Source organism: Puma concolor, chromosome A2 (genome assembly GCF_028749965.1).
Source record: "Puma concolor isolate L17-30 chromosome A2, mPumCon1.1.hap2, whole genome shotgun sequence".
Taxonomy (NCBI): Eukaryota; Metazoa; Chordata; class Mammalia; order Carnivora; family Felidae; genus Puma; species Puma concolor.
Window position 1 is genome coordinate 3,094,913 of NC_141668.1, and position 26,624 is coordinate 3,121,536.

Consider the following 26,624-nt stretch of genomic DNA (forward strand, 5'->3'; position numbering starts at 1 on the left):
ATCTGAGCTGATGTCAAGAGTCAGATGCTTAACCAACTGAGCCTCCCATGAGCCTCCAAACTAAGATTATTAATTACAAGTTTAAAGTGAGAAAAAATCAAAATGCAGAACATAACCTTATTCCACCCTACTTGCAAGGATGGGAGGGATAAGATTTTTCCTATCCACCAAACCATCACAATTTCATGAGATCAATAAACCATTAAGGCATCATCATTATTACATAAAATCTATATGGCAAACCAGGTGTCAAATGCATATCCCTGTGTGGTCCTACCACAAAAAGAAAATTAAGGAATCCTTATCCCTATTTTATAATTGAGGAAATGGAATCCTGGAGATGAAGGAACTTTCCCAAAACCACAAGATTTATTTAAATGTTTATTTATGAGAGAGAGAGAGAGAGAGCATGAGTAGGGGAAAGGCAGAGAGAGAGGGAGACACAGAATTGGAAGCAGGTTCCACGCTCTGAGCTGTCAGTACAGAGCCAGACAGGGGGCTCAAACTCACGTACCGTGAGATCGTGACCTGAGCTGAAGTCAGATGCTTAACTGACTGAGCCACCCAGGTGCCCCCCAAGTCTATGCTCTTAATTGGTATGTTTTACTACACAAATAATTAGGATTTCACAACAATTGAAAGCTAAGCCCTTGTCTTCATTGCCTTGGGCTGCTAAAACAAAATACCACAGACTGTGGCTTAAACAACAGACATTGACCTCACAGTTCTGGAGTCTGGCAGTCTGACATCAGAGTCTCAGCATGGGCAGGTTCTGATGAGGGGTCTTTTCATGGCTTGCGGAAAGTTGAAAGAGAGAGAGAGAGAAAGAGAGAGAGAGAGATCAATCTTTCTCTTCTAAGCCCACAGTCCCGTTGGATAAGGGCCCCACCCTCATGAACTCATTTAACCTTCTGAAGACTGTCTCCAGATACTGCCACATTGGGGTTTAGGGTTTCAGCATATGAATGGGGGGCACAATTCCATCCATAGCAGCCTTAAGAGATTATTTAATGGTAAGGGAAAAACCAAAGCAATTTACAGAACTCAATGTGATTCCCAACCATTTTTTCCAAAGGTGAGAGAAAATAAAAATAACCAGAGAAGCCAGTCTGAATGGCCTGAAGGCTTACCTTCTGCATATGCTTAACAATGGCCAGAAAAATCTAGGCTTGCTGTTTGGTTAGGAAGAAAATGGCAATGTATTGTGGGTGGGATGATAAGTATGTATCTAGCCTATAACTGAAAAGACAGTAGTCTCCACACATTTAAAACAACTGCTTGCCCCTATTTATTTTTAAAAATTTTTTTTTCAACGTTTTTTATTTATTTTTGGGACAGAGAGAGTCAGAGCATGAACGGGGGAGGGGCAGAGAGAGAGGGAGACACAGAATCGGAAACAGGCTCCAGGCTCCGAGCCATCAGCCCAGAGCCTGACGCGGGGCTCGAACTCAGGGACCGCGAGATCGTGACCTGGCTGAAGTCGGACGCTTAGCCGACTGCGCCACCCAGGCGCCCCCTGCTTGCCCCTATTTATATACAAAAAAAAATCTATTGTTTTGTTCATCTAATCTACTTAACAGTAGAAAACAATCACAGGTCACAATAGACTTAAAGCTAAAGAACAAGGTGCCATCAGCCGGTGGAGATCTTACTTTTCATTCAGGATGTCTCAAGCTCCATACATATCATGCAACCAAAAGAATAAACCTGCTAGTCAAAATCCAGATTATATATGATAGAGTGTATTTGTTTCCTTTTTCAAAGGAAAAAAGGGCACAGATAGACATTATTTTCAGCCCAACCCCCCACTGATTGCCTTACACACACCTGGGGGCATGTACCTAGTTTGGAGACCACTAACAATGGGTTATTCTCTGGGTGCATCCTCATAGGGCAATACACACAGACTTTGTCCGGGAGAACATGTATCAAGGGTGACAGGTTATCATTCAGAGGAGCTCCGGGGCAATAAACCATTGCTCAACCCTTTCATCTTGACGACAAACCACTGGCCTGTCCTTCCATGTCTTTCTGGATGAACTACATGAACTGGTTGACTATCCTAGTCATAGGCAATTCATTAGGCTGAATAATGAATATCTCAAGTCAGACAGCTTTTCTTTATTGTTGTTTTCCTATCACACCCAACAAAGAGCCTAAAATGTATTAGGCTCCATAAATATTTGCTGAAAAAAAACAAAATCAGAAAAAAAAAAAACGATCTCCCAAGTAAACTACTGGTGTTTGTGTTTGATGTAGGCACAATTAAGGCTATCTGAGTGGAAACATGCTAATATAAAAATGAAGTTAACTTCTAACCTCAGAGCAGTGACGCTGTACTTTTTTTGAAGCCTAGTTATTCCGAAGAAGGTGAAGTCAGGAATAAGTAGATGCTAAATTGTTATTGAAATCCTATAAAATAATATCAGGACATGGTTGTGGAAGTTGCACCTCTTGGATAATATGATGCTCCTCCCATAATTACTGTGACAAACAACAAAGTCATAGGGGCAGGTGGGAGGGGCCAATTTGCAGTGAGCTATGGAGATGGTGAAAAGAACACAGTGAACCTCGAGTCTAGATAGATGGGCAGCTGACCAGAGCACTGCATAAGGCATGTGCTTAAAATAAACCAAGCATGGGTGATGAGGAGGCCGATGATAGTTAGCCTAGTAAAAGAGACACAGTCTTCTGCCCAGTCGTCACACCTGAACCACTTCTCAGGCCCAGAACCCATGGACTGAAGGAGAAGAGAAGCCAGGTGCCTGTGACGAGTGACCCTACAACACAGTACTACGTGTACTCAGAAATATCCTCAGTCCTTCTCCCAAAGAACTGACAGCTATAATCACAGGTAACTGTGCATGGAGGAAAGGAAGCATCCAGACCTTCTGAGGACTGTTGGACACAGTCTGAATTGACACTGATATTTAGGAATCCAAAGAGCTACTATGGCCTCCTCATTGGAGCAGGAGCGATTGGAGGCCAGCCAACAAATGGAGGCCAAGGTCCAGGTCAGAGTAGAGACCTTCTGAAGGTCCAGAGAAGTGGACCTTCCCCAGGGGTTATTTCTCCACTTCCCAGAAGATTAGACTGCATTTGTGGTAGTTGGCAGAGCCCCACATCGGTCTGTTGACCTGTGGGGTAAAAGCTATTATGATAGGGAAGGCCAAGAGGGAGCCTCCAAAACTCCTCCCACAACCGGCAGCCAAGACAGCAAATAACAACAACACAGCTGAAGGGAAATGGCAGAGATTATCACCTCCCTGTCTTATCCACATGGAAGTCACTACTTAATCCCTATAACATCAGCTGGATCCCGGCAGATGACAGGGATCTACCACAAACTTAATCAACCATTAGTAGCACAGTTGCACAGCCCGTGCAGGTGCAGCTGAATTGGCACGCCGGCTGGAGTGGATTAACACAGCTTTCACTACCCGGTATGCAGCCAGCCACTGGCCTGGTCCCTGAGCTGTTTTCCACTCCCATCAGACAGGAGAATGAAAGCAGTTCGAACAGGCACTTGGGACAGCCAACGGCAAACATTTATGCTCTTGTTCCGGGGCTATGTTAACTTTCCCTCTCGTGGTCATAAAATGGACTGAAGGATCCTGGATCCTCTAGGTGAATGGTTTTCAGAGTGTGGGTCCACAAACCCTGAGACGCCCCTCGGGCCCTTCCAGCAGGTCTAGGAGGTCAAAGCTATTTTCACAATAACACTAAGACATGGCTTGCTTTTTTCACTGGGTTGACATTTTCACCGAGGGTGCGGAGGCAGTGGTGTGCAAACCTGAGAGCGGGGACTGGGGCGCACATCAGAGCAGTGGGATGAGAGTCCTCGCCGCCATGCACTCGCAGGAGGAAAACTAAAGGAAAAATTGCCAGCTTCACTGAAGAATGTCCTAAGGAAGCATCAATTATATTAAATTATATTACTATAAGTAATAAATTATACGTATAAGTAATACTGTATATAGTACTATATAGCATGTTTATACTATAAGTAATTTATTATATCAATAGATTAAACTATATATTAATTATATCAAATCCAGACCTTTGAGTACACATCTTTTTAAAAATTTTTTAAACATTTTTATTCATTTTTGAGAGACAGAGAGGATCCGAGTGCTAGTGGGGGAGGATCAGAGAGAGAGGGAGACACAGACTCCAAAGCAGGCTCCAGGCTCCAAGCTGTCAGCGCAGAACCTGATGAACCTCATGCAGGGCTTGAACCCACGGACCGTGAGATCATGACCTGAGCTGAAGGTCTATGCTTAACCGATGGAACCACCCAGACGCCCCTGAGTACACATCTTTTTAAAAGTCAATGTTACAAGTCGGAAGGTACACATATGGCATTTCTAGGATACACTGAAAGAAGATGGTTGTCTGAAGGAAAAGCACGCATGTGATCATTTGATTTGAACGAAAAGCGCTTTTTTTTTTTTTTTTTTTTTTTTTTTTTTTTTTTTTTAAGGAAACACCATTTTTACTTGAAGGAACTACTGACAGGTAATAAACTATCATTACTGAGTCTTGGGTATTTGGTAGATATTTTCTCAAGATGAATGAAATGAGCCTTCACTTCAGGCAAAACAACCGACAGTGTTTGTTGCCTATAATGAAATGTGAGCTTTTGAGTGAAAATTAGAATTTTGGAAAACTCATAACCACCACCGTGAACTTGACAGCTTCCCAATACTTAACGACCTTTCTGATGAGATTGCTGGTGAGATTAACAAATGTGAGTCTCTGACATTATATAATGAAAGGTGTCGACGCCTGGAGTATCTGGAGAATTCAGTGAGCCGATGACCAGTGCATGATGGTGCACAATCAGAGAGGAATAAAAGACCTATTTCAAATGGCAAAATAGACCAATGGGCTTTAACCTAACGGAGTCCAAAAAGGGCACCATAGGACTTCAGATTCCGTATTACAACAAACCTTTAAGAAACTACCACTTACTGAGTTTCAATATACCATCACAAAAACATATCCGTAATTATCTGAAAAGACTATTAAAACACCCTCCACTTTCCAGCTATCTATTTCTATGAGGCTGGATTTTCTTTGTAAACTTAAGCCAAAATAACGTACCACAACAGATGGTGTGCAGGAACAAATACAAGGTTCCAGGTGTCTTGAAAACATTTGCAAGAATGTTAAACAATGCCCCTCAAAATTTTTGTTGGAAAATAGAGTCATTTTTTCCTAAAGCTATGCCATTTATGTAAACACGTAATGGCTTTATTACTTTATTTTTAACAGATTAATACACAGATGTGTTTGAAATTTGTCCATTTAAAACTATATTCCAGGAAACATATATAGATGAAACTCACGTAAACAAAATCTCTCCGGGATACTCGAGAATTCTGAAGAATGTAAAGGAGGCCCTGGGACCCAAATTGAGAATGGCTGTCGTCAGTATTCATCAGAATATCACCTCGGTCCACTGTGTTAATGCAGAATGTTAATAGAACCGGATGGCAATTTGCCAGTCCTTGGTAAAGGATGTGTGCCGCATAGGGCAGGAAGTAAACCCTTTGAAGATCCAGGCAACTGCTATATCAGTGAAGATGTCAGGGGTCCAGTTGTCCGGGACTTGGCAGGACATTCCTTCCAACGTAAAAGAAAGATTACTGCATCTGGGATTTCCCACCACTAAAAGGGAAGCAAACTAACTGCATGGTATTTTGGATGCCACAGGCAGCATATTCTATGCTTGAGAATACTGCTCTAATTCCTACATCCAATGACACGAAGAGGCTGCCAGCCCTGTTTGGGGCTAACAGCAGGAAAGGGATCTGTCCCAGACTCCTGGTGGCAGGGAAAGCAGCCCTTCTGTGTGGCCTCGAGACTTGGCAAACTTTATGGTAGGAGACATACCTGGGATGGGAGGAGACTCCATGCAGATTGTGTAGTGAACACCAGTAAAAGAGTCACAGTATAAACTGCTCTGATGCAAAGTCGTGCCATCTGCACAGAAAGCGTTATTGGAAAAGCAGCTTGTGGTGTGCCAGGGCTTTAGTGGAGTCAGAGCATCCGAGCATGAGACATTAAGTGGCGACAGGACAAGGTATCGCCGTCGTGGTCTGATTCGTGCAGACGCACCTGCGAGATTGGGTGGGCTTGGTAGCAAAGCCGCATAAAAATGGAAACGCCAGGAAGCTCCACAAGCAGGTGCCCTAGACCACCCTGTCATCTGTCAGCCCCGTGTGAGCTCCTGCCCCTTAGCGCAAAACCGCGGCCACGTGGCTAGTGGAGGGGGTATGAGAGGAGCCGAGAGTGGCTCACAGACAGGTCACCTTGGCGTTATGCTGCTCATGCCCCCGCTCCGGGGGTGGGCTCGTGAGAGGGTATATCCCCCAATGGGCAGAGCTCTAGGTGGCGTACCCAACCATCCGTTTTGTGTGGAAAGAGAAATGGCCCGAAGTAAGAATATACAAAGACTCACGAGCAGGGTCTAAAGGACTCGGAGGTGGAAGATTGGGAAGAAGTTGGTCTGTGGAAGCAGGCACATGGATGAACCAAAGGGAATAACACACGAAATGGGAACATCTCTCTTTCTCTTTTTAAATTACTTTTCACATGCTCCCGAGGGCAACCCCACAGAGCGAAATACTGATGGCAGAATGGCCCAGCCAGCTGGGGACTGGCTGGGGACTGTCACGGGCCAGCCTAGTGCAGGATAATAGTTGCGTGAGGACGCCATGGCGGAAGGGAAGACAACTCCGTATGGGTAGAACAGTATAGACTCCCTCCCACCAAGCCGCATTTAGTCACTGTCCCTGCCTGATATCCAACCTGCCAATAGCAGAGGCCAATCCTGAGTCCCCAGACCGACACCGTCCCCTGAGGAGATCAACCAGTCCCTCACATAGTGTCCCGCACTGATTCCCTTGGAACCAGCCACCTGCCGAGGGCACCTATTCATCTGCAAATGTGGACACGTCCTTCCTGCCTGCAGGGTCTCAGCCAGCACCACTCTCCAAGGACTCACCTGAGCTCTGATCCTCTGATACAGCGGTCCACATACCATCCTGTTGAGCCAGCATAGTTCATAGTCCTGGGCCATAGGACCTTAACTGCGGATAGTTCCGTGGGTAAATTAGCACGTTCACCATGGAATACTACCCAGCACCGGACGAGAAGCCTGTGCTACGTCGTACAACGGGGATGGATCTCACAGACAGAATTTTGAGCCAAGGCTGACAGACACAGAATTCTACTGAATACGGCTTTCCATGTGCACAGTTCTACTAACAGGAAAATGACTCTCGGGCCTCAGAAATCAGGGTGGTTAGCTGTGGTCTGGGGGGACAGTGACGAGAAGGGGCTAGTGTTCTAATTCTTGCTCGTTTCCCAGGTGTGCCCACCTTGTGAGATTCTTTCAGCTGTACAAGTGTGACTTGTGCATGTTACTTGATCTTATGCTTTGTGGATATATTATGCCTTAATAAAAAAGAATTTGACGGTAGGAACAGCTCAGTATCTTTCAGTTTAAAATGGTCTCTTCCAGTAGTGCCCAGGCGGCTCAATCGGTTAAGCAGCCAACTCTCGATTTCGGCTCAGGTCACGATCTCTCGTTTTTGTGGGTTCAAGTCCTGAGTCAGGCTCTGTGCTGGCGGCACGGAGTCTGCTTGGGGTTCTCTCTCTCTCCCTCTCCCTCTGCCCCTCCCCCACTCGCGCTGTCTCTGTCTCCCTCAAAATAAATAAGTAAAAAGTTTAATTTAAAAAATTGTCTCTTTGGGCCACCTGGGTGGCTCAGTCGGTTGGGCGTCCGACTTTGGCTCAGGTCACGAACTCGCAGTTGGTGGGTTTGAGCCCCACGTCGTGCTCTGTGCTGACAGCTCAGAGCCTGGAGACTGCTTCAGGTTCTGGGTCTTCTCCTCGTTCTGCCCCTCCCATGCTCATGCTCTGTCTCGCTCTGTCTTTCAATAATAAATATTGAAAAAAAAATGTTTTTAGTTGTCTCTTTCAGATTAATTATGTCCTCCAGCAACAACTACCTTCAGCAGAATGGAGAGCTCATGATGGTCATGAAACCATTTATTTAAAATTATTTATGGCTCAGAGCCTGGAGCCTGTTTCCGATTCTGTGTCTCCCTCTCTCTCTGCCCCTCCCCCGTTCATGCTCTGACTCTCTCTGTCCCAAAAATAAATAAACGTTGAAAAAAAAAATTAAAAAAAAAAAAAGGGGCGCCTGGGTGGCGCAGTCGGTTAGGCGTCCGACTTCAGCCAGGTCACGATCTCGCGGTCCGTGAGTTCGAGCCCCGCGTCGGGCTCTGGGCTGATGGCTCAGAGCCTGGAGCTTGTTTCCGATTCTGTGTCTCCCTCTCTCTCTGCCCCTCCCCCGTTCATGCTCTGACTCTCTCTGTCCCAAAAATAAATAAACGTTGAAAAAAATTTTTTTTTAATTATTTAAAAATAAAAAATATTTATTTAAAAATGTCACGTTTCACTCCTCTTAGCAATATTAAATCCTGCCGTGCTTCAGTACATTATAATAAAAATTTAAAAGCATAATGCCATATGCCTATGGCAACCATCTGCTGCTTTGTGTATTATTTTGCAGCCTTTAAAAAAATTCTTTTTAATGTTTATTTATTTCTGAGACAGAGAGACAGAGCATGAGTGGGGGAGGGGCAGAGAGAGAGAGGGGGACACAGAATCTGAAACAGGCTCCAGGCTCTGAGCTGTCAGCACAGAGCCCGGCGTGGGGCTTGAACTCACAGACCGTGAGATCATGACCTGAGCTGAAGTCGATCGCTCAACTGACTGAGCCACCCAGGTGCCCCTGTTCTTTGGCCTTTTTAAAATTATCGTAGGGAACCAAGAAGGTGGTCAGCTACAGGTAACTGAATGCCCGATGAGCAGTGGTTTCAACTGGGGTCATCACATGAGTGGCCCTGGGTTAGAGTCGTGACAGCAATACCAACAAGGACTCAGCTCCGTCTTCGCACCCCGCTGTCCTCCGCAGGCGGGCTTGCCCCTCATGTGTTCACACTGCCTGCTGCACATCCAAGCACCTCGCCCGTGTACAAGAAGAAAGAAAAGGCTCACAAAGAAGGGCAGGGGTGCCTGGCGGCTCAGTCGGCTAAGTGTCTGACTTGGTTTGGGCTCAGGTCATGATCTCAGGGTTGGTGAGTTCAAGCCCCGAGTCAGGCTCTGTGCTGACAGTGCAGAGCCTGCTTGGATTTTCTCTCTCTCTCTGTCTCTCTCTCTCTGCCCCTCCCCCACTTGCTCTCTTTCTCTCTCTCTCTCAAAATAAATAAATTAATTAAAAAGAAGAAGGGCAACTTTCTGCTCAGCTCTGCCTGTGCACTCCGTACCTAAACCAGGGAACCAGGAACACAGATTTTCCCCCAGAACGCCTCCATGGCAGCCTCCTACTTCTGTTTTACTGGCAAGAATTGTAGGACGTGGCCGATGCTTGCTACAAAAGAGGCTGGGAAATTTCATACTTAGCCTTCTGGTCCGTGTAGCAGCAAAAGGAGAGGACAAAGTAGGGTTGCTAATGACAGTTAAATGGGAAAGCTTAAAATCACTGGCGCTCTCCCATGTGATTTTTTTCCTGCTTTTCAGTGATGACGCTGTATTATAAACCTTGCTTTTTTGCTATATACTCTAGCCCTGGTCAGTTCTAGAACTGTCAAAGCTCTAACCCGCTAAGATCCACAAAGTTGTGCTGGCAAAGTGGACTCTGTATCGTCAGGGGACAACAGTACCACTCTCACAGGGCAGGGGGCATTACCCTTTCGCGTTCACGTGCTTGACGTCCATCCTGCAGATCAACGAACGGCATCGTCTACAAGAACTAAAGAGGAAACCGTGCATTCAACGGCTGCAGGCATGTGCTTCTAACCATAGCCTGTGCTCCGCAGATAATCAGATGTCTTGTTCAAGCACCAAGATCCACGGTCGTGTTGGAACTCTGAGCAGGTGCAGTTGCCTTCGTCATCATTGTCTTGGGGCCCCAGCTCTCTTTGCGCCCAATTAAGCTTTATGTGCTGCAGGAGTTTTTAAGCCAATCAATGAATCAAACTTGAGTCTGCCGGGGTCCCACCACCCACTGCGGCTCCCCGCAGCTGTTTGTCTGACTCTAAACCTACCTGACCAGTTGTAGCTACTCATGTTAATCTCCGGGGAGTTACTACACCAACAGCTTCCGAAGAATAACTACTGAGCCCTTTTCAGGTAAAATATAAGTATATCTTTCTGTAAGAAGCATGTTTTTTGAAGCCCATCATGGTGTTACAAGCAAAAATTCTTGTTTTCTGTTTTTTTTCCCTCCTTAGGTCACAAAACTTCTCTTTGAATGGCCATTTTCCTAGATATGTAAATGCCCTTTTAAAAAAATCTATCCGAAGCCCACGTTGGCTAATGAAGATGTTTGTGAAAAACACTTCCTGACATTTTAGCCCGACTGTGAGATCTGATGGCTGACCTGGGTTCTCTTGTGGCCAGGAAGACTTGCAGGAGTCACTAAAAGGTTTTGGGTCTTGGTGACAATAATTGGGTATAATATGGGTACAATAATTCTGGTAGGCTACATGTAACAGTTTTATGGGTTAACCATACAGGGACTAACAATGCTGTAAAGTCTTCATGAACTACCTACCCCCCCTTGGTTGTGCTTAGAGCAGGGCTGCACTGGCCGGCCCTCCTACCCTTGGTCTTGGCGTCCTCAGAGCCACCTGTCCCACTCTGCAACAACAATCTCACTTTCGGATGGCAGTGACAGTCCTCGGGCCACCGATTCAGTTATAAACTCTGACTGGCGGCCCTTTCTCCAATGTGGAGGCAACAGAGACTCTGTTTTATGGACCTTTTGTCTGGATCCATGGAGCCCTCCTTTTGGTTAGTCCTATCTTGGGTCTGCCCGGCCTGGTCTTAGCAAGAATCCTGCTAGGTCACCCCACCCACCCTTGACGTCTCATCAAGGTCCTCCTCCCCACCTGGCCTGTCTTCAGCCACATTAGCAAGAGTCCCCTATCCTTGATGCCTCCTCTTAGTAGTTTCCATACCCTGACCCCTCAGTCTTCTCCTTGGCTAGAAATCCCCAGTTGTCTTTGAGGTGTTCGGAGTTGAGCCCAATCTCTCTCCTCTATTGAAAAACTCTTCCTTACTGTTTTAACAAGGGTCAGGGTAACTTTTTCTCTCACAGAGGTTGGGCAGGCAGTTGTTGGTGACCAACCATCTCAGTTTGCTCCAGTCTGAGGGATTTCCCAGGATGCAGGTCTTTCCAGTTACTGGCAAATCGGGACTGCTGGTCAGCCCGGAGCTTATGTGCAATAACTTGGTGCAACTTCCCCAAGCAAGTCATAAAGAGAGGCTCGGCTGCTGGAGAAGATCTGCCAAACTTTGGACGCTCCTTGGATTTAGCTTGTGGGTGGTACTGGAAGGCAGGTGAATACCGAAGGCTGAGACACCCTACAGATCAGGGACCAGGGAGGCAGGAAGCCAGAAATCAGTGGACACATAGAGTGATGGGTAAAGAAGTCAGGCAGCCCAGGTCTGAGTCTTGGAAAACCCAGAGACGCAAGATATACCACGCTTGCAAATGGAGAGACTGCCTTTCTCCCACAATTTATTTTGAAAAATGTCCAAGCTTCTGGAAAAGTTGAGGGAATAATGAAATGAGAATCCACATATCATAACCTAGGTTCACCAGCCACACACGTCTTGCTGCCTTTGGCACACACCTGTCTACGTGTGAATATATATTATTTGTATATGTATATATCCTTTCATACACACAAACACATACACACTTGCCTCCAGAGACCTCTTAAGAGGCTTGGATTTGCAAAGCATTCCGATATAGAACATGAATGAAAAACGAGCATAACTGCTGTGCTAAAAGCAAATTAAGATATGAAGAGGTGACCAGTCTGCCTTGCAGATAGAGAAATGCTGTAGTTTACTTTCTTAAATCTTTTTCATTTTTCTAATCTGATGGGTGAAGAATAGCATAACATCTAAAGTTGATGGGAGTGTAGGGAAATGAACAATCCTATCCACTGCTGACAGTAATGAAAACTGCTGGTGGAAATATAAGTTACTTTGGGGAGGAAATAACCTAGGGGGACCTACCAAAATTAAGTGTATATTCTGTGATCCAGCAATCCTTCTCTGAGAATCAGTACTCAATTTTTCAGAAGTAAAAGCACCAGTTCTTAATTGTAGGACAAAGCTGTTTATTGCTGTGTTGTTTGTGGGGGGCAAAAAAAACTAGAGCTATCTCTATAAGTGGGCATTCAGGTTATGGTTCAATTAATTATGGTAGAACCGCGATATGAACTGTATAACTTTTTTTAGGTTAGAAGTATCCATATTAACTTGGAGGCATGCCATGATATATTAAGTGGAAACTAGTTGTGAAATTACCTTTTTTTTAAATAAAAAGGGACAGAAATATTTACGATTATGTTTTGCTTAGCCGTATAAGTAGAAAAAGGGAGAGAAAATACACTAATCTGTTTGCTGCTATTGTTGCCACAAGAATCCTTTTCCTTTCCCTAAGACAAAACCCCACTGATGGAGGGGTAATTGTCACCCAGCACTGTAGACACTTGATAGAGGAACAAGACATTGAGACACCTGCCTATTTTGGAGGTACTGAAAGACTCAAAGCCCCTCTGTCAGCATCATGGTGTAAAGAGAGGATAGGCGTCAACCCAGGTTTGACAAATTCATTGCTCCCTCTGTTGACTTTGAACCTTGAGAGAAGGGTACAAGTATGGAAGAAATGGTTGTCTTTTATTTATCCTGGTGCTTGGGTATACCACTTGTAGGCTAGCAGGCCCTCTCCCAACTACTTTTCCTCACCTATCGAGAGCCAACTTCATACCTGTCCATGTTCATGCTTGTATCTCTGGTCTTGCAAGTTTTAGCTAGACTCTCCTGCAGCAGCATTTGAACTTGCCATGGTTCACAATCTTTTCTAACTCACACACCACATCCACTGTGAGGTGCTGCTTGTGGTCGCTCAGGGACCCAGGCTAACAGAGAGTTTGGACTTTACAAAGGGTGTTTAAGGGTGCCTGGGTGGCTCAGTTGGTCAGGTGTCTGACTCTTGATCTCAGCTCAGTTTATAATCTCATGGTTTGTGAGTTGGAGCCATGCATCAGGCTGATGGTGTGGGGCCTGCTTGGGCTTCTCTCTCTCAAAATAAATAAACTTTAAAAAAATAAAAGCATGAGCTTATTTAAAAGCTTTTGAGGGGCACCTGGGTGGCTCAGTCAAACACCCAACTCTTGATTTCAGCTAGGTTGTCTCACAGTTTGTGGGTTCAATCCCTGTGTTGGGATTCTCTCTCTCGCTCTCTCTCTGCCCCTCCCCCCTTACACTCCCCCCCCCCCCGTCAAATAAATAAATAAATAAGCATTAAAAAAAAAGATTTTTGGAAGACCCAATAAAGAGAGGTTGAATATATAAGGGAGAGAAAGAATAAGTGATACACAATTCAGGATGTATGCAGGTGGGATAAGATCTAAAGCTTTAGAGTCAGAAGGAAAGTTTCTCTGTTCTCACCTGAAAAGAGGGCAGGAAGTTGTATATGCACATGAATTTGTATATCACAGACCCTGAATCTAGGTTTAACCAGATAAGCAGAACAAACGCAAGATAGGATGAGGAATTCATCATAGCAACTGAACCTCACACAGCTGTGGAGTTGGTTGAACAGTCTGGGTGAGGCTGTTGCTTCTACAACTGGTCACGTGGTCACGGCTGGAGTTTACAACTTCCTTCTCCCCCTATCCATTGTGTAATTTTTTTGCCCTTAGCAAGCATCTGGCTAGTCACAGGTTGTCATAGCTCTCCACTGGCTCTAATCACAGGGCACGGGAGAACAAAGAGTCCCCTGCACTCCAGACAGATGTGGAGCTGTAAGTTGTAAGAACAGGGATACTCAAGTCAGGAAGGCAGCAGTAGATGCCCCCAAATTATTATTGGCTGGAATAAGAGAAAAACAGGTCTGGGTGGGAATGCAAGCTGGTGCAGCCACTCTGGAAAACAGTATGGAGGTTCCTCAAAAAACTAAAAATAGAACTATCCTACGACCCAGCAGTTGCATTACTAGGGATACAGGGATGCTGTTTCGAAGGGGCACATGCACCCCCATGTTTATGGCAGCACTATTGACAATAGCCAAAGTATGAAAAGAGCCCAAAAGCCCATTGATGGATGAATGAATAAAGAAGATATGGTATATATACACAATGGAGTATCACTCTGCAATCAAAAAGAATGACATCTTGCCATTTGCAACCACGTGGATGGAACTGGAGGGTCTTATGCTAAGTGAAATTAGTCAGTCAGAGAAAGACAAAACTCATATGACTTCACTCATATGAGGACTTTACGAGACAAAACAGATGAACATAAGGGAAGGGAAACAAAAATAATATAAAAACAGGGAGGGGGACAAAACAGAAGAGACTCATAAGTATGGAAAACAAACAGAGTGTTACTGGAGGGGCTGTGGGAGGGGGGATGGGCTAGATGGGGAAGGGCCATTAAGGAATCTACTGAAATCATTGTTGCACTATATGCTAACTAATTTGGATGTAAATTTTAAAAAATAAAAAATAAAATAAAATAAAAAAACAGGTCTGGGAACTTGATGCAAGGTAATAGAGGCCCATCGAGGGACCTTAAGTGGCAATACGAATAAGCAGGCTTTCTTTTTTCTTTTTTGTTGATAGGAGTGGACATGTGAACAAATATGTAATTACTACGAATAAAACATTACTGCAAGATGCAAGGTGAGAGAAGTCATGTTCCTCTGGATTTAAACCTTCCTCTGGCACGTTTTACCTTACCGACCCCAACTTCCCCAAATGGCTCCCATCTGAGCACCAAAGAAATGAAGATCACCGATAACACCGAGTCAAGTAAGACAGAAGAGGGGATGGTAGGGCACCAAGGAAGAAAATGAAGACTAGTGTATGGAGCAGGGAAACCTTGACACGGCCCCGCTCAAGTCCCTGTAAAGCCTATTTTACTTGCATTTTTGGATCTTCACTCAGCATCAAGAAGCCTTGAAATTCAATCATTTTATGTCTGAAATGATTCAGGAAATAAGCAACCGTTCCCAGGATGGGTTCCAAGAAGGTGCTGCCCAGAACAGGCTGTGGCAAACTGGCAAACACCAACGGATTGAGTTTCAGGTGCGCTAATCTCTGATGAATCTGTAAATTCCGATGCTAAAGAGGATATAAATGAACCTGCTTTCTCTGATCTAAATGAACCTGCTTTCTCTGATCCTAATGAACATGTAGGCGAATGGAGTAAAATCCATAAATTACAACACTTACAATTCAGTGTTTATGATGTTATAACACACACCCAATACTCTGCAAATTTTCCATAGCAGTGGAATGCGGGACTCAACACCGTATGCATATTCCTCTCATTTTCTGTACTTCGGTGAAATTCCTTAGAGCTGCCACACATAGGCAAATAGGTTAAGCAAATTCTCCCACTTAGAAACATGTTAGAATTATCCGCAACTCTACTAAATCACTCAGTAATTGAAGAGGGTTCCTGGGCCAAGAATTCTGAAAGTAAATTGCTTTTGTGTTCATGGAGGTGACTCTCTGCTATTCTTCTGTTACAAACGAAATAACAGAAAGTCACTGCCACCCAATTGAAGGACATCAGCTGCTTCTTTCCTGCGATTCTCTTTCTGATTCATCCTCTAGCCTCCATGCTCTGAACTGGTAAGCCACTTCCCGCTGTCTCTGTCTTTGAAGGGGTAGCATGTGTTCAAGGAAAGACGATGAACTGATTTAAACGGAGTTCAGAGTTACTTGTAAACCCTGCCTAGGAAACAGAGGAGAGTATTAGAACTTTGATGTCATTGGGTTTTTAGTATCTTAGAAAATGTGTCTGTAGAACTGACCAGGAATAGGAAGTCCATAAACAAAGAGTGATACTTTTTTAGATTCATAGTCCCTAGATTTGCTCTAAGCTTCAGGTCCAAAATACTTGCTCCTGTTAGGAAATGGAAAAAAAAAAAAAGGTATTTAACTCACTTAAGGAGCCACATACTTAATTTTGTGACCATTTTCTGTTTGTGAACATGTTGTTCATAAAAACAGTTATCACATGTTGAAATGTCTGGCTTGTATTTGGTAACCAAAATGGTTTTTATTAATATCTTGGGAAAATGTCCTAAATCCCTATATTTATCTTGACACGGAATTATTTTAACTTCTTTTGATTAGTGCTCTTTTTTTTTCTCCACGCACGCCACTAGACAATAGGCATTTATATTCAATACACTATGAACAAATTTCACTAAGACTTTACTCATTTTCACCTGTGCCGTGCTAATAAGTCTCAAACAGCTCGGTCAGGTCTCAGCAGCTGGCATTGTGCCCCACTGAGTATCACAAACCGAAAAATGATTATTTGGGGAGGCTTCATAATTATACTAAGATGAAAATGTTGGCAGCCAGGAGATACATATTTTTCAAGATTTGAGAGAAAATTTAATGAAAGTGCCACAAACATATTACTTAGGATGATGATTTGCACTTAATATGAGGCCCTTTTCTCTCTGGATTTCAAAGTCTGGACTAATTAATTAGCCCTAATCTCCCTGTTTTCCTGATGGTCAAGCATTCAGACAGACCCCGGGAGAGCAGAGAGTTATCAGAGTGAAGCAGAAAGCATGCAGACCGGGGCTGTGAGGCTGGTGGCTTAGTTCACACCTGTTGGGTGTCAGTCTTTGTTTCTTCCACTTTCAAGTTTGTAACCCTGGAGCCCTGCCCCTCCCCCTGCCTGCCCCCACACCCCTAGTCAGCAAACCAAGACCCAAAGGCTAAATCTGGCCCACTGCCTGTTTTGGCAAATAAAGTTCTGTTGAAACACAGCCTTGCTCATTGGTAAGCACACTGTCCGTGGTGCTTTCACACTGCAGCAGCCAAGGTAAGAAATCAAAACAGACTTTATGGATCATAAAGCCTGAAATATTTTCTACCTGGCCTTTCACAAAAAAAGACTTTGCTGACCCAAGACTGAACCTTTCTGAGCATTTCCCCATCTGTAAAATAAAACCCAACAGCCAGTAACATAGCAACTGCACAAGAAGAGTTAAGTTTTAAATTTGCACAAGGATGACTGTCTTTAATGGTGCCTCAAAACCCTTAGCAATGATATTAATTCATTCAAAGTGCAGCCATCTACTCTTTAAATATGTGTCCACTGTCCACTCTTCATCGGGCACCATATCAAACAGCGGGGGAAATACACGTTAAGGGAAATAAGACTTGTTTCAGTTAGTCGTGGAAGGATTACGTGGGGACGGGGTGTGAGATGATGAAGTATTTCAAAATAAAGTCTTTTTGGTATTTTATATCTAGATATAGGGATGGAGGTAAGCTATCACATTTAGGTTCCCTACCCTGTTGTATTCCTTGCCTTGAAAATGGTTCACACATGCATCACACCAGCCATTACAACGGGTTGAGGTAAACTCTCTCATATTTGATCAGCTTAGTCATCCTTGATCCGTGCCAAAGAGCCTTCACTTACATGATTTGTTTGTAATCATAAATAGAAGGGACAAATATTTCTATCTCAAGGCTTCAGAGATGTTTCAAGAAACGGGCACTTGAGCTTGGCCATGGGAGGAGGAGGTAAGATCTGCATAGGTGTGTAATTGGAGGGGGTCATTCCAGATGGAGAGATGGACAGTCTGTAGAAAGCCATGGAGGTGAGAGTTGTGGCTGTGATTGAAGAAAGTAGTCCAGTTTGGTGGGAAGAGAGCGTGAATGAAGGGGAGTAGCAGATATAAGTCTGGGGTGCTCAGTTCTGGGGAATAAGGATGGGGTGTATGTCAAAGAATAACAGGTGATCGTGGAGCTCATGGAAGGCAGGCTAACGGGACTGAACTTCGCTCCACAGGCAACAAGAAGCTACGGTGAGTGTGGGGCCACAGCAGGTGGCGCTGTGCAGCTGGCACTTCCGGAGTACTGTATACCCAGAGTCTACACTGAGCACGGCCAGTATTTTCCAAACGGGATCAAATTAAAGACCAGCTTCTACTGTCTCAAGTTTAGCCCTCATAATAGACAGATTCTGATCGATGATAAATATGGGCAATTATTGTTACTTCCTACACAGTGTGCCCTGAAGGTCTTCCATCTGGTGCTTGCTGCTGCCTTTCAGAGGTCCGCCCACACCATCGTCCTCACTTCCGGAGTTGCTGCGCCGCCCGCCATGTTGCTTCCGGGCCAGGCCTCTGCTGAGGCCTGCCGCTCCCAGCAGGATGGACGTCTTCGTCCTCTTCCTATTACCCTTCGGGCCCTCTACCAGGCTCTCCCCAATCATCCCAGTCTCTATAGCATCTCCCCGCTGTGAATTCGGTCACTCTACACAACTCATGTTGGCATTGCTTCTAGAACAGGACCCAGACGTTCTATGGGTGTGTCTGGACTGCTGAGCAAGTCCTCGCTGCAACGCACCTGAGGGCTCAACTGAAGCGAATTTCCTATGATCAGACCACTTCGTTCTACTAAATATGTTAGGTGTGCGTTTAAACCTGCACCACCACCCAATCTTGCCTCACGTCACCTCTTGTGGGTCTGGGCTTCTCCCAGGTAGTGGTGGTGCTATGTGCAAGTGGCAATGAAGAGGCATGGAGACATGAGCAGCTGCCTCCTGTCTCCATTAGTCTCTGCACAGCAGAGGACAGATTACCCAAATCTGCCTTAGACTGTACTTCCAAAGTGGGCAAAGAAAAATTCAGCCATTGTATGGATAGGGCCTCGTTTGTGTTCTTCGTTGTATATTACTTCTTTAAAACGTTGTTATCCACAAATTGCTTATATCTATACATAGGAACAGGCCTGTGTGATTTCCACAAGCCATGTGGATATTAGACTATGATTTTACTATGTCTTCCCAAATGCCATTGAGGTTGTCCATTAACAAAGTCTGAGGAAAATCTGAATATTTTAGTGTTTCATTTATATGGGTGGCAATTTCCGAAAGCCTCCTTTTCATTGTAATTATCTAGCATTATCCAAAACTTCATGATTATTTTATTGTCATGAACTAGGGCTATTTCTTATAAAATCCTATGTTCCAGGATATCTTTGAAATAAAGGATATAGCCACTCAGAGTTGATAGCAATTATGGAATCCCGACCCAAGTTTTTCCGTGCACCATGTTTCAAAACAAGTGGGAAACGGCCTTTGCATGTACCTGATAGGTCACCTGAAGTCCCCTTCAGCCTGTCCTGTTCCTGCTGCTGATCAGCAAGCAGTAAGTGTAAAACTTGGCAATATTCCCTCTTGTCATAAGCTTTCCAATTATTGAAAATTGAGTAACTCCCAATAGGGGAGAAATCATTAAATATATAGTAAATAATGAGGTTAATTAATTTAACCCCTTCTAATTAGGAAACTAATTAAATCAGAAAATTAAAACTGACACAAGACATTAAAATCAGGAAGTTTTGGACTTAGATGTAACAACCATCTCTTCATCTTCAGCCGACTCCAGAGGAGGAATAGATATTAGCTGCAAAAAATGTATCGGTGGACTATTTTAAATCAATGCCAAGCTCAGTTTTCCATCCCATAAATGGTATTTTTAGAGGTTACCTTTCTTCTACTTCGATTATATGTGAAGTTAAACCTTGTTCCTTTTAATTTTTAAAAGAATGAATTAAAGTCCAAGAAGACGGATTTAGCCCAAATTCTGCTAGTAACTGGTCATGGGACAGTTGCTTCAGTTCTCTGGGCCTCAGGTTTCTCATGCTCAGCGTATTCTATTCAAGAGGTGAGACACAGTCACAGTATCTTGGAGATGAAAATAGGTCTAAGTAGAAGGAACAAGTCAGGAAGTTACAGCCAGCTTGTGGCAATCTTTGTCAGTGTGACAGAGCACAGGACCAGGTCCTCAGAGTCTTTATTACGCAGTTGGTGAACCGTGAGATGGACACAACTCTCTCTACAACATTAGACCATCATGCCAGTCAACACGAGCTTTGGTTATACATTTGTAACCTCGGGAAAGTCTCTGGGTAACAACAGCTTGGAGAGTAAGGTCGTGGTGCTCAGGTGTCATTGGAAGTGCTATAAAAATATCTAAGCAGGTATCCCGTTGGAAGGCTTTGGACTCTTCGCCCATTATTCTCATACTGCATGCAGTTGCCAAGAGCATGGGGCACTGCGGTCGAGGCCCTCTTGTGGGACCCGCTCTGGGGAGGTAAGCCAATACAGATTCCCAAAAGCCAGCACCCAAAATCGTCCTGACGAAGAGGAGGGCTTCGATAGACACTTGATCTCACCTACAGGCAGGTGCGTGGCCCCAATTTGCGGGGGATCTTCCAAATTTCAGGGCGCTTTTGCTTCCGTGTGTCCTTCCTGCTGCTGGTACCTGTGAACACTGACAGGAATGAAGTCAAGCCAATACGATCAAGGTGACTGTCACAAAGTGCTAGTGGCTGCTGAGAGGCCACAACTTCTTCCCTCCAAATGTGAATGTTTAACTCGTTCATTTTAACTGCTATGAATGGGGGTGTTCTAATTTCTTGGTGGGTTAATGCTGTTCACTGCTTCACATCAATGGTCAACGCTATTCAGGACAGTTTTATTTCCACACACTTCAAAGGCCATGAATGAAGCAACAGTTAATCCTACAGCCAGCCTGTCCCAGAGTACTTAACTCTGAATAATTAGTAAGCTGTTTTGTCCTATTACCACAGCTACAGGATTATTCTATACCTCGAATTCAACAATCTGCTCTGGTTGGGGTGGGGGTGGGGGTGGGGATCCAGGCTCTTCATATACTGAACATAGCTTATTTGTTTTGTACTGTTCCCCAATTTTCCTTGTATCAAATAATCGAGAACTTATCTAAAATGTGCAACTTCGTACCCAGAAATGCCAGCATTCTGACCTCACATGCCTTGTCAGTGATTTCCCCCTCCGAGAATCACTTCTTTCTTATCCACTCCATCCAAGGAGGTTTCCCCAGGTATCCTGGCACATGAGCCCCTCTTCCCTAAATCTCTGCTGCATTTACCCTGAATTCCACTAGCGCCAGGCTCGTGTATCCCAACTATCTTCAGGTTTTTTAGGGCAGATGTAATCTCTTATTTGAAGGAAAACAATTTGCAACGTCCCCATCAGGTTTTCCTGTCTGTTGTATCAGCCAGGGTTGCAACTCAAGGCGCACACCCAAATTAGGACTATCTGGGAAAGTTAGTCTGTAAGGGCACTACTCACGAAGGTGCAGGCAGGATAGATGGATAATGCAAGAGCCTAGGCCCAAAGGGATGAGGAGGCCAGGTGGCCAGAACCCAGAAGGAGAGAATTGTACAGAACAGGTTCCTTTGCGAGCTCAAGTCAACCTGACGCGGAACTTGGAAAATAAACGGCCTAGTCTTCTGCCTTCCCTCCCCTCAACTCTGTTGGGTTTCCCTGTTCACCGAGGTCACCTGGAGGGGCAGAGGACGAGGGAGACTATACAGTCCAGTCAGGTCAGCGTCCTGGGACTGAGAACGAGGTGAAGGGTGGAACGTAGATCTGAGGGTGGGCGTAAGATGACACAAGACACCCAGCGTGTCCACGAAGGCCTTCAACAAATACCTGATTGCTTTTTTAAAAGAACACTATTCATCCTTTCCATAGTCAAGAACCCTATTCAACAAATACCTATTGAGTAGCTATGTGCAAACATGTTTTTTTTAAATATCTAACAATTTCTGCTTTTTTTTAAAGTTTATTTTGAGAGAGAGCGAGAGAGAGAGCGAGAGAGAGAGCGAGAGAGCGCTCACTCAAGTTGGGAGGGGCGGAGAGAGAGAGAGAATCCCACGCAGGCTTCACGCCATCAGCACAGAGCCCAACGCAGGGCTTGAACTCATGAACCTGTGAGATCGTGACCTGAGCCAAAATCAAGAGTCATAAACTTAACCAACGGAGCCATCCAGCCGCCCCTGTTTGATGTTGTATCACCTTCCTTAATCTTTTTTTTTTTTTTTTTCAACGTTTATTTATTTTTGGGACAGAGAGAGACAGAGCATGAACGGGGGAGGGGCAGAGAGAGAGGGAGACACAGAATCGGAAACAGGCTCCAGGTTCTGAGCCATCAGCCCAGAGCCTGACGCGGGGCTCGAACTCACGGACCGCGAGATCGTGACCTGGCTGAAGTCGGACGCTTAACCGACTGCGCCACCCAGGCGCCCCCTTAATCTTAATTTGTAGACTTTTTTTTTTAAAGTAAAAATGGTAGAAGTTGGCAGGATGCCAACAATCCCATTTCCTTTTCCTGGATGCATAGAAGACAACATTTCCCAGCCTCCCTTGCAGTTTAGATTGGGGTCACAAGACTAGGTTTTGGCCAACGGAAGTAGTTGGATGCAGAAGTACGCTGCCACCAAGTTGTGTGCAAGAAAATTTCAAGGTCTTAGTCCGGTGGAATGTGATTTGCTACATCATCTTAAACTGTATTTCTCTACAGCAGTGCTGCTGACATTTTGCACGGTTTATCCTCTGTTGCGGGGCTGTCCTCTGCATTCTGAGATGTTTAGCAGCTCCCTGGCCTCTACCCACAGGATGCCACTAGTACCCGACCTCTAGTCATGACAATCAAAAATGTCTCCAGATGTTGCTAAGTGCCCCCTGGGGGGCAAAACTGCCCATAGTCGAGAACAACTGACCTAAGTCCTCTTGACTAATACACCCACTGTGTGCGAGGCACTGTGCTCAGAGAGATGGGGAACAGGTCTGGACCACAGTTTCTGACTTAAGAGCATGGAACTGTATATAGTACATTACACACGCATGCATGTTTTAAGATGACTGCTTCATTGGAGCACTGTAATTGTTAAATTGGAAACAAAGCACAATACAGAATTGATTAAATTCAAGTACACTAAAAAACAGAGTATGGTTAGGGCGCCTGGGTGGCTCAGTTGGTTAAGTGTCTGCCTTTGGATCAGGTCATGATATTGTGATTTGTGAGTCTGAGTCCCACATCAGGGTCTGTGCTGAGAGCTCAGAGCCTGGAGCCTGCTTCAGACTCTGTGTCTCGTCTGCCCCTCCCATGCTTGTACTCTCTCTCTCAAAAACAAGTAAACATTAAAAATTTTATTTAAAAAAACAGTATGGTGTATCCATCAAGTAATGCAGATCTATTATTTATTGACAAGGAGGTACAATTCCTTTTTTAAGTGGCAACAGAAGAGTACTACGGTATACTTTTTTTTTTTTAATTTTTTTTTTCAACGTTTTTTATTTATTTTTGGGACAGAGAGAGACAGAACATGAACGGGGGAGGGGCAGAGAGAGAGGGAGACACAGAATCGGAAACAGGCTCCAGGTTCTGAGCCATCAGCCCAGAGCCCGACGCGGGGCTCAAACTCACGGACCGCGAGATCGTGACCTGGCTGAAGTCGGACGCTTAACCGACTGCGCCACCCAGGCGCCCCTAAGGATGGGACAGTGCAAGGATTTCAAGTGTTGCTTCTGGGGATGGGATTTGGGATAATTTGGTTTTTTACTTGTTTTCTAATTTTTTAAGTTTATTTTGAGAGAGAGAGAGAGAGAGAGAGAGAGAGAGAGAGCGCACAAGTGGAGGAGGGGCAGAGAGAGAGAGAGAGAGAGAGAGAGAGAGAGAGAGAGACAGAATCCCAGGCTCCACACTGTCAGCACAGAACCCAACTTGGGGCTTGAACTCACCAACTCTGAGATCACGACCTGAGCCGATATCAAGGGTTGGACACTTAACTGAGCCACCCAGGTGTCTCTGTGTTTTCTAGTCTTTGTATACTAAACAGCTGGATGACTGCTGGTGGCAACTGTGCTGGGTTGACTGCACCTTTCCCATAAAGAAGTAACATCTGGGTCCCAGGTTTCCCTGTGACAAAATGGCTTCTTTGTGCCTCTGACTTAAGCGTTTCCTTTCATGAAAAAGGTTAAATGCTGTAGTCTATAAGCCCAAATGAAAGGTTTGCTAAACATTGCTAACGTCTAACTTTAAGGGGTGTGTGACCAGTTTAACAAAATATGACAACGGGACTGAGATTGTTGTACCCAACATAGAGATGCATTTTTAAAAAGCCACTTGGAGATACTTTTCTAAATAATGCCTCAAATTCCCACCAGTAGGTACAGTTTAAGTATTCCCAACTCTACTTTTGCTTTTTCAATTTCACATTTCATTTTTTTGTAGCCTCAGGTTATTTAACTTGCAAAACAGAAAATGAGAAATGTTACCCTATTTCCAAATTAGCATCAGTCTGTTTATCCTCCTAAGACTTCATCAGCAAAATGACCGTGCTTTGAAGTTAGTTGGGAGAAGCGTAAAAACATAATTTTTTTAAAGTTTATTTTGAGAGAGAGCGAGCACGCACGCGAGAGCACACTAGCAGAGGAGGGACGGAGAGGGAGAGGGAGAATGTCAAGCAGGCTCCGTGCTGTCAGCACAGAGCCCAATTCTGGGGTTTGAACTCATGAACTGTGGGATGAAATCATGAGCTGGACACTCAACCGACTGAGCCACCCAGGCGCCTAAGTGTAAAAATAATGCTCAGTGTCATATTCGAGGCTAGTACCTGCATCCAAGTTAAAGAAATGTGTCTCTTTAATGAATAGATACTGTTAGTAACCTGAACAGTCTTCTCCTAAGTGCCACAGAAATTAATAAGAAGTATCTATTTGTGAAGAAAATACAGTGGTCTCAACATGGTATTTTTTTTCTATAACTTTGTACACGAACATCTTATAGACAGGAAACTTTTGTGAAAATCATTTTTATGTTTTAGTGCTAATTTTCTTTTATTTTTTTTTAAATGTTGTATTTAGTTTTGGGAGAGACAGAACAACAGCGGGGGAGGGGCGGAGGGAGAGGGAGACACAGAATTCGAAGCACCTCCAGGCTCCGAGCTGTCAGCATGGAGCCCGACACAGGGCTTGAACTCACCGACCGCGAGATCATGACCTGAGCCGCGGTTGGACGCTCAACCAACTGAGCCACCCAGGCGCCCCTTTAGTGCTGATTTTCAAATTGAATTGCCACTTTGTCTTTCGGCAGACGGATTCGCCTTGATGACTTCAGATGCCGGTCTTGTAGACTTCCTCGGAACATCCACCACCCACACCAAATCAGATTTCCTCCAAAGGTTTTTATTTTTCCTTACTGGCAATACACTCCAGAAATACACCCTTTTGTGTGCTGCTGACCCCGGGCCGTGCTGTGAGGCCCACACGCGTGCACGGACCAGGACTTGGCACAGTTCACCCGGGATGCCTTGCAGTTTTGACAGGCTCATGAGATTTTAAACAATGCAGATTTAGACTAAATAGCTTACTTCCATAATCTGCCTTATTGAATCACTGAGGCCCCAGCAGGGTCAATTTCTCCTGCTAAATGTTGCAAGTTAGTTTCTAACTTCGAAAATAAAATACCTGTTTGCTTTAAGTCTTTTAAAAAATTACGTGCTTGGTTGGGTGTTTTAACGAAAGAAGGAGAGAGCTAAGGAAAGAAGGAAAGTGTTCTCACACAACAAGAGGGCGTGCGAATTCTGGTTCTGTGTTTGGACTCATTTATTGCGCCCACAGTTAACAGCGAACCTACAACGCTATCACGACCGACAACGCACACACCGTCGGGCGTGCACCAGAGGAGGAAGTGGATTATTTCTGTAACAGCGCTGGACCGCAGCGCGGGAAGGCGGGAACGCGCCCGCGAGCCGCGCACCGCGGAGCCCAGCCCCCCAGCCCCCCACCCCCCGACGGAGCCCGACGGAACACAGGCCGGTCACGCCTGCCTCCTCGGCCGCGGGAACTCTCACAACTCCCCGGGCTTTCAGAACCCCAATTTCACCAACACGGACTCGAAAACGCCTAGTACTCAGCGGCTGACGCAGCAGTGGGTGGCGGCCTCGGCCTCCTCCGGGTCCCATTCCCGACCGCCTCCGGACGAGGCCCCAGCGCGGCTGCCGCCACAGCGCCCGCCCCGGGCCGCCGGTCACACTCATCGATCAGCCGCGCCCGCACGCTCCCGCCGGCTCCGCGGCGCCGCCAGGTGACGTCAGAGCGCACGTCACGGCGGCGCCGCCAGGATGACGTCAGAGAGCGCACGTCACGGAGGGCCGCCGTCAGAGGCTATAGGGGGAGGGGAGCCGGGCCTCTGTCGGCGGAAGTGGGGTTCGGGTGCGAAGGGGAGAAGCCCCCCGGCGGGGCCTGGGGCCCTCGGCTCGCCCGTGGCGCTCGGTCCCGAACGTGGTCCGGCGTCCGCCCCTCAGCTGGGACCCGGCACCCGAGACCCGGCCTCTCTCGGCCCCAGGCGCTGAGGCGTTTACCTCGGGTCCCGTCGGGCAGCAGCCGGCGACGTGAGCTCCCCTGTGGCCCGAGGCCGGCTCGCGCCGCCATCGCCTCCGCCGGACGGCGGCAAGCCCCGCCCCCTCCGCCGCGCGCGTGCGCCGCCCGGGCGTCCGCGCGTGTTGACGGGAGGGGCCTCTGCGTTCCCTTCTTTCCCGGGACCGGCCCACTCGGGCTGCGCCAAGGGGGGGGGGGCGCGTTTCTGCGCGTCCCCAGGGCCCCCTTGTGAGGAGGCGGCGGCCACGGGCTCCGGGTCTGCGGAC

General features: G+C 45.8%; 1 long non-coding RNA gene across 1 annotated transcript; it reads right to left on the reverse strand.

Annotated features, from left to right (window-relative positions):
* Window positions 1-395: 395 nt before the first annotated feature.
* Window positions 396-26,472, reverse strand: LOC147582924 (uncharacterized). The gene is made up of 3 exons (XR_015243708.1): window positions 26,343-26,472; window positions 3,794-3,905; window positions 396-794 (listed from the first exon to the last, which is right to left on the reverse strand). It is a non-coding gene; the product is annotated as an uncharacterized LOC147582924 (long non-coding RNA).
* Between the last annotated feature and the right edge of the window lie 152 nt (window positions 26,473-26,624).